Source organism: Manis pentadactyla, chromosome 18 (assembly GCF_030020395.1).
Source record: "Manis pentadactyla isolate mManPen7 chromosome 18, mManPen7.hap1, whole genome shotgun sequence".
Classification (NCBI taxonomy): domain Eukaryota; kingdom Metazoa; phylum Chordata; class Mammalia; order Pholidota; family Manidae; genus Manis; species Manis pentadactyla.
Genome location: NC_080036.1, coordinates 9,580,796 through 9,596,652, shown reverse-complemented (window position 1 = coordinate 9,596,652; position 15,857 = coordinate 9,580,796). Strand labels below are relative to the sequence as shown.

General features: G+C 37.5%; 1 protein-coding gene across 1 annotated transcript in view; it reads left to right on the top strand.

The window, feature by feature from the left end:
* Window positions 1–15,857, top strand: part of GABRG3 (gamma-aminobutyric acid type A receptor subunit gamma3) — a 597,918-nt gene that overhangs the window by 564,799 nt on the left and 17,262 nt on the right. The gene's annotated exons all lie outside the window — the stretch shown is intronic.

Below are 15,857 nucleotides of genomic sequence, written 5' to 3'. Positions count from 1 at the left end.
CAAACTGCATTTCAGGGCAGTCTCTTTCTTTTCTGCTCCAGTCAAGTATGCCAGGACCTCCTCCTAACTTCTCAAGTTCAGATAAGCCTTCTATTGCTCAGGTAATTACCCAATGATATGGAGATGAAATTGTCTCCATCCCTGAGGAATGCCTATTGATATGCAAATGCACTAAAGCCATACTCTCTCCACCCCTGAATGCCTGTTGATATGGAGATGCACTAAAGCCAGGCAAGATATTATGAAAATAATTGCAATTTTACCCACACCCCTTATATTAATGCACCATTGCTTCCTTATTTATGAACTTTTTAGTAATATCTCATATAACTTGTGTAATGTGTTTATCAAAACCTTGCTATCAAACCATGTTGGGGTGATTTATTGATTTGTTATACCAAAAGCCTTTGCTTTATCAGTAAATAAAGCTCTAGAGGTTTGGATTTTACCCTGAATTGCAGTGTCATGAATTGTCCATTTTGTCCGGATTAATTATAATGAACTAGAACAAGTTGTCTTTTTCAGAAAGTAGCTAGCAAGCCCACAGTTTTAATGAGGACTTAAAGTTGTGGACTTAGCTAAGTATTCATCATAGCTCCCCATATAGGTCTTAAATGAAAGGATAGGCTGCATTTTGAGAGATTTTTATTTCTTCTGTAAGAAAGTCACAGATAAAATAAATAAAAAGAACATAGTGTTTTCTAGGGAATGAATCTTTGAAGTAACCGTGGATTCAATAGAATGACATTGTTTGTAAAGAAATTTGTTTTGCTGAAGTAGAACAGCTATTTGTTTAAAACAGATATTTATATTGTCCTTTGTATTAATGAAAGAACCCCTGGCAGTAATGCATCTGTGCATTTACTTTTTGCCTAAGGGCTGGCCTTCGGCAGCATACCTATTTGAAGTGTTTGTCATCAATGAAATTCTATGTCTTCAATTCACAAACTGTCCAATGGCCCCAAAGAAAAAGGGTAATTTGTATTGAATAAAAAGCCTGTGAAAGAATTCATTGTTTTGAACAAGGAAAAAATGTTTATAATAAGACATTAAGGTAAAATAACTGTATTCTCCCTCTATTTACCCTCTATGATCCTTTTTGTGTTTGTTGGAGGTATGAAACCAAATATAACAAAACCTTAATGGTGGTTTTATTCTCATCTCTGGATAATGTTTTCCTTTGCTTCTTAAATTATTTGTTCATATTCCCCAACTTTTAAAATGCTATCTTTAAAAACTTAAAAATCACAGAAAAATATATAAATGAATAAATCTCCATCCTCCACCAATTGTAAATAATCTTGGGAAATACAGTTAGAATTTTTTAATGGAAGACATACTCTTTTTCATACAATAGGTTTGTTGTCATATTAAAAAAAACACCTCTAACATGGACAAAAGTATAAAGATGATTTAAAAAAGAACACATCTCTTAGTAAACACCAGAGTTAATATTAGGTAGATGTCTTCCAAAAATGTATTCAGTGAATCCACACAGATTACTAGAACAGTCTACATTTTTAAAAATTTTACATTATCATATTATCAATGCTATTTTCAAAATTTAAAAATGTATTTAAATTTCAATTTAATATAGAAATTAATTATTTTATTGTATTAGAAGAGGAAATTAAAAAGAAAATAGGCAAATTAAAACTTCAAATAAATGTCTTTTCATGAAAAAATATATTACTTTCTAAAAGGTTCCTCTAAATTAAGAGAAATATTTCTTTAAATTTCAGTATCAGACTGTTGGCTATCTGCTCTGGTTTTAGGTAGACTCAGTAGGCTATGACAGACAGGTGATGTCAGTACCCTGCAGCCAGAGATCAGAAATACACCTACCATCAAGCTGGGGTGCTCCTTGTTGCAGCAAAAGGGAGCATGCACTGCAGGAACTGCGGGCACCTCAGCCAGAGGGAAAAGAATTATTACAGGAGTCAGGTGTTTGGAGGAGGGTGTGAGGGAGTGGGGCTTGGCTCTGATTTTGGATGCCACCACATGCTTGTGTGGGAACGTCAGCCCAACTCTAGCAACACGAGCCCTGGCCAGTAGTACCAGACCAGTTCCACATGCCACAGACTGCTCTTCTCTGTCTCAGACACACTGTCATTCTAAGATTTCCTCTCTTTACTATCCCACGTGGCTACTTCTGCTTACATTGCGATGTTTTACATTGTCAGATTCTACACATTTCAAATTATCTTCTTGAATGATATCTTCCGAAGCTGTTTCGCATCAGCTCTCTCCTGAATGATGAGTCTGATGATGACCAAGCTTCCTCATGTAACGTTCCCTTCCTCCCTAAGTTCTTAATTTGAGCCAATACTTAACTGAGTGGATTTTATTTTTTAATTATTTCTTTCATGAAGGACCCCTAAGTAGGGTCATGTTTTGTTCATGTTTAAGAATGTCTGCCCATGCAATTTTTTTTTAATTGTATCTAGGCTGATTCACAGTTTCTTTCCCTTTGAACTTTGTAGACATTGTTCTCTTGTCTTCCAGCCTTGACTGTTGTTTCAGAGAAATCTAGGGCTTAGGTTTCTAACGCTTTCCCTTTGGAAGCATATAACATATCAGAAAGATGGCATTTTTTACAGTTTTCATGGGGACAATTGTGAATTTCCACTACTCCATCCATATGGCTTGTCTACTGACCCATATGACAAGTATCACTTTTTTGATATATGGCTGGGCTTAGTCTAGCCTTTGATTATAATTTTGGAAAAATATATCTGCAATCAAACAAACTTGGTCAGTTGTAAGGGTACTAAATAAAATGTTTCCATCATCCCAAGATAACAAACTTCATTTGGCTTGAGGCATATTTTTCTCATATTTATAATTGTACATTATGACAATTGTTGGAACTTTCAGGGTTTAATTTGGTACAAAGATGTAAGGCTAATTCTAGAATATTGAAAATGCAGATTTGATAAAGTGGTTGCTTGTTTCCATTCTAAGCACTATTTGATCTCAGAAAATTCCCCAGGAGTCTCAGGAAATAAGATATAATAGTCCACAGGAGAGACTGGCTTTCTAATGCCCATTTTTTCATTCATATCCTCTATTATTGAAACAATAGCTCAAGTCTAGAGACATATTACTGACCTATAAACAATCTAGTCTTTGGTGAGAGGCACACTCATATTAAAAAAAAGTTCAACTCCAATTAGTCTTACATTTGTTCTCAAAAACCAACTCTTTTTTAATATAAAAATGTTGTTTCACTGTAAATGTTTATTTCCATGTAAGAGGCAGTAAGGCTTCTGAGAATATTTGATAAGCAGTGAGCATTAGCGTCAGTTAAGGTTATAACCTTTACTGAAGAAATTAGATACAAACTATGAATTCTACTCTGTCCTCATTCTCAAAAACACCAAAGGTGGCACGTATTGTCTATAACATCAGCTTACTCCAAAAACACAGCTGACATGTGCTGACAGCTTCCTTCTGTTAGGTCCTGTTCTGAGAGTTTATATAATTAATTTAATCTTCCCAACTACTGTGAGAAATATAGATACCACTATTATTCCCATTTCATAGATAAGGAAAATGAGGCACAAAGAGATGAACTACCTGCCTGAAATCCAGGCAGGACAGTTTCTGTGGCTGTACTCTTAAAATCATGCTATACTAATATGATTTACAAAATAAGAGTTCTGATGATGGATGAATAATTATATCAGTCATTCTGATAAATACAGAGAGCAAAACTATTGCCTATGAGTTTGCAAAGTACATCAGAAGGTTGGCAAGGCTGAGAATATGAGCAGAGAATAAGGAAGGCAGGGGAAGACTGGAGTCCCCAGCAGTTCCTACCAAGAAAATCTCTTTCTTAATCTACTCATCCATTTGGCGAGCAGCAATGGATTTTCATTCATTTTTTGGCTGATATATTTAGTAATCATCTGCTGTGAGTAATGTCTCTTGCTAGGCATTGGGAATAAAATAGTGAATAAAGGAAGCACAGGCTCAGCTCTGTTGGAGTTTACAGGCATATAGGGAAGATGTACATTAATAAATAGTGTCACAGAGAAGTATGAAGTCGTAACTGTGGTAAGTGGAGAACACATGGGCACAATCCTCTGTAGGCAAACCTGGGGAGCCTGACCTCACTCCAGTAGCCAGGAATGTGACCTTTGAACTAAGACCTGAAGGACAAAGAGGTACTCACCAGGTGAAGGGCTGCATTTGAGATGGGAGGGAAGGTAGCTCTGGGCATTTGGGCTGTTAGAAGGAGCACAAGGGGATCCTGCCACTGAAAGAGGCCCATTGTCTGGAATGCACAGAGTGGGAAGCACAGAAGATGGACGAAGTTGGAGAAGCAAGCATAGTTCTCTCATAGGAGACATATCCGTTACATATCAGCTGACTTGAGCTGGTCATAGAGTAACTAGGAAAACAGGAGATGGAGTTGAATGTAGGGAATTGGTTAGAGAAGTGATTGAAGGACAGAAAAGACAAATAGGGGATAGTGAGACAATCCAGAGACTGGTAAAAACAGAAGACGCTACACCCAGCCCCAGGTCAGTAGGACAAAGGAAGGCACGATCAAGTAGCGTCACAGAAACTAGAGGACACCATGTCCCTGTGACATAGCCCAAGGCAGACCAAAAGAGGGAGAGATACCCTAGTTTCTCCCATTCTCCACTCTGCCACCTGCATTTCCTACTGGTAACCATTTAGGCAGTTGCCCAGTAGGAGGGGAAATGGTCATAGTTGTTGGCCTCTATGAGGCACAGCTCAGAGCAGAGGGATAGATCTGTGGACAGAGGCCCAGGGCCAGCACAGACATAATATAAAATGTGTTTTAAATTAAGGAGCTCTTTAATTCCCTCTCCCTAAAATCTGCTTTTTCTGGAAGCATCTTCTATGTTAAGTCCCATCTGTCAATTTGAAATCCTAAAAATATGCCCAGCCTACTCTATGATCTCACGTATTTTTATTTTAGGATACATTCACAAGTTAAAGTAGTGGAGTGCCAGATCTATTACCGAAGTTGGATTATACACATTAATAATGTCACAAGTATCTCTAATTTTTGGTCATTTGCAGGCATCATTGGTATTTGCTATAAAAAATCCCTAATTAAAAAATTATTAAGGGAGAATGAAAAGGTAAGAGATGACCTTAGGTTTAGCCTGGAGAAGCTTTCTGATTAAAGTAAGAACCAACTCCTATTTCTAAATGTTGAAAGGAGTTGTAGAAGTGGATTAGCAGGTTTGTCCCTAAAGAGGGATGACATCAATCACAGTGATGTGCCCGGAACAGAGATTCTCTTTTCCAAAGCAAGTCCTACAAATCTCCCTGAAAGACTGCCTGCAGACAGTTACGGACTGATCACCAGGCTTGTCCTTGAGGGCTGGTTTTTAGAGTCCCCAGATCAGTCATTTCAAAGCCATTTCAAACACTTACAGATGTAATGAGTTCTATCCCAGAAAAGGGTCATTCTTCTGCAATCTATTTAGATCAGGCTTCCTAACTGACAGTTCATCTTTGACAGTGAATTTGAAGGGATTCCATCAGCTGTGAAAAACCCCAAAGCCTTGGGATTCAACATTTGAACCAATACTAAACAAAGTAGAATATGCTTATGATACATCCCAGCTCAACACTCCTCATCTACATTCTACAGGCATTTAGAGCTTTACCCAAGTTCTGTCTTGATGGGTAGTATGAAAGCACCTTTGAACACCTGGGGATGAGAAACTAGGAGCTTTAATTTTAGTTATCTCTGATCTATTCTAATGGAGTCACCTACAAGTAAGGGAATAGAGTGTGATAGTGTACCGAGAAAACGCTGACTTTCAGAGGATGACACTTGTTTAATTGCCCACAAGCCTTGCCTACCCATGCTGAAGCACTCCAAGACAGTGACGTTAGAGGACCTGTCCTCATGGCCCAGTAACAAGGTGGGGAGGCAAGGAACAGGGAACATAATCACCAGCAAGAGGGCTCTAAAATAAGGGCCAAACTTGAGGTAGGGAGAGCATGTGACTTGTATTTAATCAAAGTCAGATGGTTTGGGTAAGTGAAGCTTATCAAATTAGGTACAACGTCTGATTCAGAATCACTGATAATTTTCACTAAGTTCATTTTCTTTCAACATTTACATCCCATATCATTTTTATTCCATTATAAATAATTCTAATTTACATTTTGATTTATTCTATGACCAATATGGTGCTTTTTAATTACTCTTTTTCTTTTAAGTTAATCAATTGAAATGCAATTGGAAGAAATAATACAGAGATCCCTGTATTCTTTACCCAGTTGTCCCAATGGTAATGTATTGAAAGAAAAGTGTGTCACAGATTTGGTAATACAGTCAAGATGTAAAACGTTTCCATGACCACAGGAATCTTTCGTGCTGCCCCTTGGCAGCCCTGCTCATTTCTCTCCCACCTTCGCTGCCCCCTTAGGCCTCGGCAACCACTAACCTGCTCTCCAGTTCCATCCTGTCATTCAAGGAATGCTGTATGGATGAATCACACAAAATGGAATGTTTTGGCTTTTCTTTTTTCACTCAATTCTATAGACTCATCCAAGTTATTGAGTGTACAGTGTTATTGCTCAGTAGTTTCTTTAACTATTAACAATTGAAGGGAATCTAGACTTTTAATTTTTGGCTATTACAAATAAAGCTGCTGTAAGCATAGGTGTACAAGTCCTTGTATGAGCATCAGCTGCCTTCTCTCCGGCATGAATGCCCAGGGGTGCGATTGCCGAGTCATATGGACGGCAGGTACATGTTTAGTTTTCTTCTTAAAGAAACTACCAGACCGTTTTCTACAGATCTTTTGTTATAGTCCCACAGATCCCTAAGACTTTGTTTACTTTTCTTAAATATTTGTTGTCCAGATTGGATAAATTCTCGTTTTATAGTCCAACTTACTAATTCTTTCTTCTGCCCCCTCCATTCTGCTGTCAAGCCCACCCACTAAGATTTTTCTTTTAGCTGTGGGTTTCAGCTCAGAATTTTCCATTTGGTTCTTCTTTATACCTCTACTGCTTTCCTGAGAATTTCTACTTTTCATTTCTTTCTATTATGTTCATAATTGCTCATTTAAACATTTTTATGACGGCTGATAAATAATTCAATGCCAGTTTGGTATTCGCATCTATTGATTGCCTTTTTCAGTTTGAGATCTTCCTTGTTTTTGGAATAAGTGATTTTCAGTTGAAATATAAACATGGGCATGACATTATGAGACTAGATCTTATTTGAATATGTTTTAGCTGACTTCCTGTGATCTTTCCTACAGTTACAGAGCGATTTCACCTCATTACTGCTAAGGGAAGCTGTGAGTCCCATTTCTGCTTGGACTCTACTGACACCCGAGGGGAGGTATTGTCACTCTGCCTGCAGTAACCTCACTGCCTCATCACCGCTGAGTAGGAGCAGAAGTCCAGGTGCCCCATGGCCCGCACTGTCACCACATGGGTGGAAGAGTTTCTTGCCACTCTGAAGGCATGACAGTCCTGACTCTCTGCTTGATGTTCTCTGTCACTACTACAGTGGAGGGGTGGCGGTGGGGCCGTCTCCTCACAGCCAGGAGAGCCTGGAAGTCGAGGGAACCAGTCAGCCTGTTGGAATGAGTGAGGGCGGGTCCTCAGTGTTTTCTTTGGTGTTTGGTCAGATTGTAAAGAGAATCAGAGAGCTCACCATCATATTTTTCCTTGGGTCCTTTCATCCCCAGCTTCTCTGTCTTCTTACCACTCTTCCAAGTTTTCTTGTATTTTCTTTCCATACAATTTCCAAGATATTTAGTTGCATTTAATGGGAGGAAGAGAAAAAAGTACACCAGCTACATCTTCCTAGAGGCAGAAGTCTCCAATTCATAAATGTAATTTTTAAAGGGCTTGCTTTACTTCAAAATATATGGAAATATTCTAGACATCTTTCTATTGTTGATTTTTAATTTAATTCCATTGTGACAATAGAACATGATTTTTGTGTATATCCTCACCTAGCCAAAAAAATCAGAGATTTCTCCAAGAAGCCTTGGTTCCCTTTGTTGGGGAATAGTATTACACTCCAAGAAGATCTAGTTGCTGGGTTGGCTCATTGCTAGAGGGATATCGTTACTTCTAGATCCTCTCCACAGATAGAGCAAAGAAATATATGTATGTACACTAACCTGTGAATGCACACACACACACACACACACACACACACACACGTATAGATGTACATATAAAACCTATTGTATATAATATATATTCCCTCCATGAATATCTATATTAAGCTAAATGTGTCCATATTTTAATGTCTATAATATTGTATCATATGTAATCAAACAAGGAAGGATATAAAGTACTTATTAGATGTACAACCTAAGTACTTTATATATATATATATAAGAAAAGAAACAAAGAAAAATGCAGCAAACAGAAAAGGATTACAAAGATAGTAATATATAAATAAATATATATATATATATACACACACACACACACACAGAATGTGTATGTGGAAAACAAAACTGTTGATGAAAAAAATCAAATTTGGGGGAATGCTATTTATTATAAATGGAACTGAATTTTTAAACTTGAAATTCCAACTCTTCATTGCTGGTATTTGGAAAGCAGTTAATTTCACATATAGATATGGTACCATGTGACCTTGCTAACCTTACTTATTCTAGGATGATTATTTGTGGACTCTTCACAGACATCATGTTGTATGTAAATTAAGAGATATTATTTCTTCCTTTCCAATCTGTGTATTTTTCATCTCTTTTTCTTGTTTTATTGAACTAGCTTGAACTTTCCGGAGAATTGGCCTCTTTTCAGTACATAATATCTCTCTTTATCCCACATAATCTCATTTTAAAGTCTGTCTTGTCTGAAATTAATATAGCTACTCCAGCTTCCTTTAAGTTAGTGTAAGCATTATATGTTTTTTCCATCCCTTTATTCTACCTATCTGAGTCTATATTTAAAGTAGCTCTTTTGGAGGCAACATATAGTCGGAGTTGCTTGTGTTTTCTTTTTTATTTTCTTCAATCTATTCTTGCAATCTGTCTTTTAACTAGAGTGGTTAAACCATTCACATTTAAAGTAATTATTGATAAAGTTAGATTGAAATCTACTATCTTTGTAATCCTTTTCTGTTTGCTGCATTTTTCTTTGTTTCTTTTTTCCTTTTTTTTATTTTTTACCTTCTTTGGCTCCAATTGAGCAGCTTATATGTGTTCATTTTATCTCTAGCCATAGATTTTACAGTCTACTTCCTTGAATCTCTATTCCTGTTGACCATGCAGTGTTCCCCTTAGGTGAGGCAGGAAGGCTGGAGTGGGCTGGAACAGGTATAGCCTCATTTGGGGTTAGGTTTCAGAATTGTCCCCTGGTAAAGTCTTTTCCCCTGGAGTTCAGGCCTTTGTTAGGCAGAAGATCTGGGAAGGTTTCATGACAGGTGTGCTCTCTGCTCTACTAGGGACACTTGGAGAACTTTCTCAAAGCCTCCTCACAAGAACATAGTGAGTACTTGGAGGAAAAGCCTGCAGATATCCTGGTGCCCCTCAAGACTGCAGCTCTTAGGGTCTCTCATTCTCATGCCGCTGTACACTCAGCCTCAAGAAATCTGTTAAAAATTCGTGTTTTAGTGTTTCTACTAGCTTATGGCATCCAGCAACTTCTGCACCTAGTAAGGAAATTCTGTGTTCTGTATCTCTCTGGATATGCCTTATTCTGGGATGGTGGTTTACCATATAACCTCATTTCTCTGGCAGGTCAAAAAAAGTTGATTTTCAGTTTGTATGTTTCTTTCTTGTTGTAAAGACAAGAGTAACAACTACCCAACTCTTTACATTTTGGAGCTGAAATCAAAACTTCATGCTGTCCCATCCATGCTCCTGATTCTTCATCTGATTAAGAACAAATGGGAGATGGTGTAGCTAATAAAAATTGAATGCCAAAAATGCAAAAAAGCTACAGGTTAAGAATGCAATCAAATGAATCACTATATACATACTATACAGGGGTACATATAAAAAAGATATCCTACTTACACTTAAAATATTGAATTGCATTTTATTTTTCAGAAATTAGTGACCTGTATAAGATAATTATTCTGAAGATTCCTGTAGTACTCCATTTTCAGACATTTATCTTAACTGATTAACTTTGTACAGAATTAGTAACATCAAATTTCCAAGCTTCTTGTTCTAAAAGTCATCTATTACTTCATGATTAAACAAGCTTATGAACATGAGGTAAAAACTGATTTTAATAAAATCATTACATGTTCCTGTTGTAAAATATGTAATACTTATACATTTTTATTTCAGTCATCATGAACCTTGAATGATAAAAATATGGGTATGAACTCAAGTGTTCATTTAAATAGAAATGCATATGATTCTCCCTGTAAAAAAATGACATAAATGGAAGAGTAGAGATATTTTAACATATATTCTCCTCTGGAAATAATGGAATGAAAAAAAAAAAAGAGGGAGGAAACGTCTAAGGTAGGAAGCAACCACAAATCTGCCAACACCAGAAAGAAAAGAAGTTATAGTGAAATGGTGATAAAATTAAAAGAAAACACCAAAAACACATATAAATATCTGTAATTATTTTGTAAGGTATTTTTTGTTGTTATTAAGTTTTGTTTTTCTTTTTTTTAACTTTCTTTTTTAAATTTTATCAAATGTACATCACAGTGGCTCAACAGTCCCCTTCTACTCCCCCCTTTGTAAGGTATTTTTACAAAAATAGGACCCTCCAGAAACTTCTGACTTGGCCCGATGCTGAGTTAGACCAAGTAATTATCTTTACCAGTGTCTTGTATATTTTCATATGTTGTAATGTCACCAGTCAGTATCCATTTGTTTCAACTTCGAAAACTTCTTTCATTATTTCTTGCAAAGCAGGTATAGTGATGATGAACTCCATCAAATTTTATTTAGAAAAGACTACCTTTGTCTTTATTTCTGTAGGACAATTTGTTGGGTAAAGTTTTCTTGGTTGGCAGGTTTTTTTTTCCTTCCACACTTTGGATGTATCATCCCACTCACTCCTGGCCTGCAGGGTTTCTGCTGAGAAATATGCTGCTAGCCTTATGGAGGTTTCCTTCCATAAGATAACTTTTTTTTTTCTCTGCTGCTTTGTCATTATATTAGTCAATTTTATTATAAAGTATTTTGGAAAACATTATTTTAGATTGAAATTTGGAGTTTACCTATTAGCTTCATGTTATTGTATGTCTAAATCTTTCTCCAGATTTAGGAATTCCTAGGCCATAAAAAAATTTTATGCCCCCATCTGCCTCTTCTCACCTTCTGAAACTCCATAATTTACATTGTTTCTATTAATTGTATCCTATCACTCACATACATTTTCTTCACTCCTTTTTATTCTTTTTCCTTTATTCTCCTTTGAATGGATAATTTCAAAGGTCCTATTCTTCACATATTCTTTCTTCTGCTTGATCAAGTTTGATGTTATGCTCTCTCAGTTGCTTTTTTTTTTCATTTCATTAATTTTATTTTTCAACTCCAGAATTTCTGTTTGGTTCATTTTTGTAATTTTTGTTACAAATATCTCTTTGTCTAACTTCTTAGTTTTTGTGTCTTATTTTTCTGATTTCCTTGGATTGTCTTTTTGTTTTCTTGTAGATTACTGAGCTTCCTTGAAATAGCTTTTTGAGTTCATTATTGGGTAAATCATAAATATCTATGTTTGGGGTTGGTTCCAGGAAAATTACTATGTCTCTTTTGGGGGGTTATGTTTCTTGGATTTTTTATATTCCTTGAAGTCTTGCATTGTTGTCTTCATACCTGAAGTAGCAGTCACTTCCATATGTCTTTTACCAAACACGTAGTGGGTGTGACTCTTCATGGGTCCCTTGGCATATGGGGCTGGTGACAAAACCAGAGCCAAACAGGTCTGAAGCTGAGTCCTCAGACAAACAGAGCTGTTTGCAGGTTTTTAGCTAGGACCACAGTTGATGTATCAGCCACCTGGATATGGGGCTGTTTTCTCAGAATAGCTCTCTTCATTCATGGGCTGCACCAAGGTTTCACAAACTCCACCTGGGCCCCACAGCTCCCACAAAAGAACTTTTGTCCATGAATGGATGCCAAATTAATGTTGTTGATGGGGGAATATGTTTGAATGACATAATATTTGGCCACCTTGTTGATGTCACTCTCCCTTCATTTCCCATTTCTGTGTAACAAATTACCACAAATTTAGTGGCTTAAAACAAAACATACATTTATAATTCATCATTTGTGTGATTAAGAGCATGGGTGTGACTTAGCTGGGTCCTTTGTTCAAGTTCTTGTAAGGCTGCAATTGAAATATTTGCTGAGTTTCATTTTCACCTGAAGGCTTGCCTGGAGAATGTATGTCTAAGCTCATTAGGCTGTTGGCAGAATTCATTATTTTTGGGTGTAGAGCTAATGGTGGCTCACTTCTTTAAGATGAGAAGGAGAACCTCTCTTCAGAAAAAGATCCAGTACTTCTTTTATGGTTTTTCATCTGATTCAGTCAGGCCCACCTTAAATAATCTTTCTTTGGATTAACAGATCTGCAAAATCCATTCACCTTTGCTATATGAAGTGACCTAATCAATGAAATGACAGGTTATGTTCTCTTTGTTAAAACCAGTCACAGTTTCTGCTCACACTCCAGGTGAGAGAATTATGTGAGCGAGTGAATGACTAACTGGGGGTCATTTTAGGGTGTGCCTGACAATTTAATGATTGAGATAGAGTGATAATTATGCAGGAATTGGCATGCAGAAACAGATGAATTCACCTATGGACACATGAGGTGGTTCTGCAGATGACTTGTAGTGGCAATAAATAGTACTGTGACAACTGATCAAGGAATTTAAAACACTTAATTTGAAGAAGCAACTGCATATAAAAATAAAAGCAAAACTCACAAAAGAAAATAGTACATCTTTATGATCCTACATTAGAGAACAGATTCTCAAAGATGACACTAACAGCACAACAATAAAATAAAAGGTTGATAAAATGTATTTAAAATGAACACCTTTACGTGAGATGTCAAAAAAGAAAATAAAAGACAAGTCTTCCAGGGGCAAAATTGAATAGGATGGAGATTAGGCTTTTATTGTGCTGAGCCTTGCTTACTAATTACCAGGTCTCACTGGCTTTTGAGGGTTATTAACTTCAGATATTTTGAAAGGAGACTAGAGGTGGGTACTCTGTGAGGGGGAGAGAAGACATGGCCACCAGAAGGAGGAGAGCTCTGGGGAAATAACAGCAATGTTTAAAGGATATTCAAAGGAAGAATTGGTGCCTGCAGTGAACAAACAAATGAGGGTGTCTATGACATGGAATGAATAATGACTTATAGTATATTCTCTGGGAACAATATTGGGGTAAATTACGGAGATGTGACTAGTCTTTACCCTTGAAGAAACTTTCTGTGTCTTATTAATCTTTGTCCTTCCAAACTTCATGGAAAATACTATTAGTCCAATAAATTTCTATTTCATAAATATGTATTGACTGCCTACTGTGTGCCGTTGTGCCATTGTGCTAAACATTGTCCTACACATGTTCTTCTAAAAAGTCTCCAATATTTCATATATCTTTCTTTACATTTGCTCAGGAAAAATAAAAGGATCACAAAAATAGCAATTGGTAAAGGGCAACTTGTTCTCTTAACTCCACTAGGCCCAAAGATGACTTTTCTACCTTGATGGATCAAAGAGAAGCTTTTCATTCCTTCCATAGCTGTTTCTATTCCATGTTCCCCCTGGGAAGCAGGTGTCAGACACATTCCAGGGTGGACTGCGGAGTCCTCTATGGATTCCAGGTCCTTGTTATCTGCCTTAAGAGTCAACTGGAAACCCGTGTATCTCTGGTTTGAAAGGAGCTGATTACAGAAAGTCAAAAATATTTCAGTCTAGTTTGTGAGTTGCATTAGGAAATGTGCACGTTGATCAGGATGCATGGGTGAGACACCACAGAGAAGGAAGGAAGGCCTCCAAGAAGCAGGCGCCAGGAGCTGAGACCACACCCACACTGTTGGTGGCTGGGTCCATGGGAGTGAACGTGTTGGGAACGTTTACATACTCGTGGTTATATGAACACTTGCAGAGCAGGAGCAGAGAGAAGGAACAATTTTTTTCTTTCAGTTAAGAGTCCTACAACTAATGCAAATGTAATCTAGACACACTTGTCTTCTCTGAGAAACTTTTCAGCCAAATGTTTTCAGATTTAGGGAAGGGTGTTTGCCTCCTATGAGGATATATTTTACCTCAGGCCTAGACAAGCAAGTTAGGTGTGTACAGAAACATGTGATGTACCTGGCCTCTCCCTTCCAATTTAGGATGTGTGGCACATTGGCTAAGTGGCGGTCTTCCTGTGTGGGGCATAGAACCTACAATTCCTCCTGCCACTGCTTCTGTAGGCAGTTGCACCCTGTGAAAGCTGGGACACAAGAATCATGGAGCACTCTGGAACCACTTCTTCTGTTGAGTTACAGAATCAGGTTTCAGAGGGTAGTGGAAGCTCATCTCACTCATACACCTGACCACGGGAGACGTGGCAGACCTCCGAGTCAGGCAAAGGGGGCTGCTGAGCCCAGGTGTGGAGGCCTGATCACCTTGGTGAAAAGGTGGTGAAAAGGTTGGTGAAAAGGTTGGTGAAAAGGCGGTGGATTTATCCAAATGGATTGTGCATCTGTTTGGAACTGTCTTTCTGTTTATCTTACTCAGGAACCTACAATGGTGATTGAAAAAATTACTCAACTCTTTGGAAATTCTTTGAAGCTGTATTCATAACTGCTCGGGTGATTTATTATGTTTTGTTTTTCTGTCTAATATTTGTTTCTGCTTGCTTTTTAATTGAAATTTTATGTAAAAAATTAATAGGCACTTCAATATCACACATAATTCAATAATACTTTCCCAGGAAATGATGTAGTGTGGCATTCATATTACTTAGGAAAATAATTTTTTGTTCTTTGATTACTTCAGGTTAATCATTCTGACTCCTTTATGGTGAAATGCCAATTTGCTTAAAATTTTTAATGTTTCTTGGGAAATGATCTCAAAATTGATGTTTCTTTCAACCATCCTGAATATTGCTACAAGAGCACACTGCATCCTGAAAAAAATATTCTGGTTTATTGAAGGGCATAATTTTCATATGGCTCAATCTAGTCTCCCTGTCAGTCTTTTTAGGTAAAAATAGGATTTTCAGGATAATTTTTTCATTAAACAAATATTGGTTGCTTATTATTAAATAACACTGGTAAACACAAGAGACATATTCTGTAACCCAACTAGTTTATTGGTTTGAAGGAAGACATTACATTAATATTTATAGATGAATTAATTACAGTTGTTGGGAGGAGGACAGGGGTGAGTGGGGACTCTCTGGATGCAGAGGGTAGGAAAAGAAGAGCATCCTCCGCAGAAGTGCAGAGGTTCAGCTGCCTAAGGGGGGATCATGCCGTATCTGAGGACCTGGGAGACCCAATGCCTAGAGTACAAAGACTACAGGGCAAGGGCTGTTTATGCAGAATGCTGTAGACCATAATAAAGGTGTGACAACTGTATCAGGGTAGCAAGGTGCTGGTGAAGGAGTGTAAGAAGAGGGTGTAATGACATTTGTGTTTTAACAAGACTGTTTTGGTGGTAGGATGTAGACTGGTCTAAAGTGGAGAAGGACTGGTGGTTGAGAGACAAGCTGGGGGCCTCAGCACAAGAAGGTGCTTGGACTTGGTGGGGAAAGGAATTGAAGAAGGGTAAAGGAGTCAGAAATGGCTTCTGGGTCTCCACCTTGAATAACTGAGAGAACTTAAGAAAGAGCAGATGGGGAAGACAGCTCAGGTCTGGACATGGTGAACTTCAGATGCCA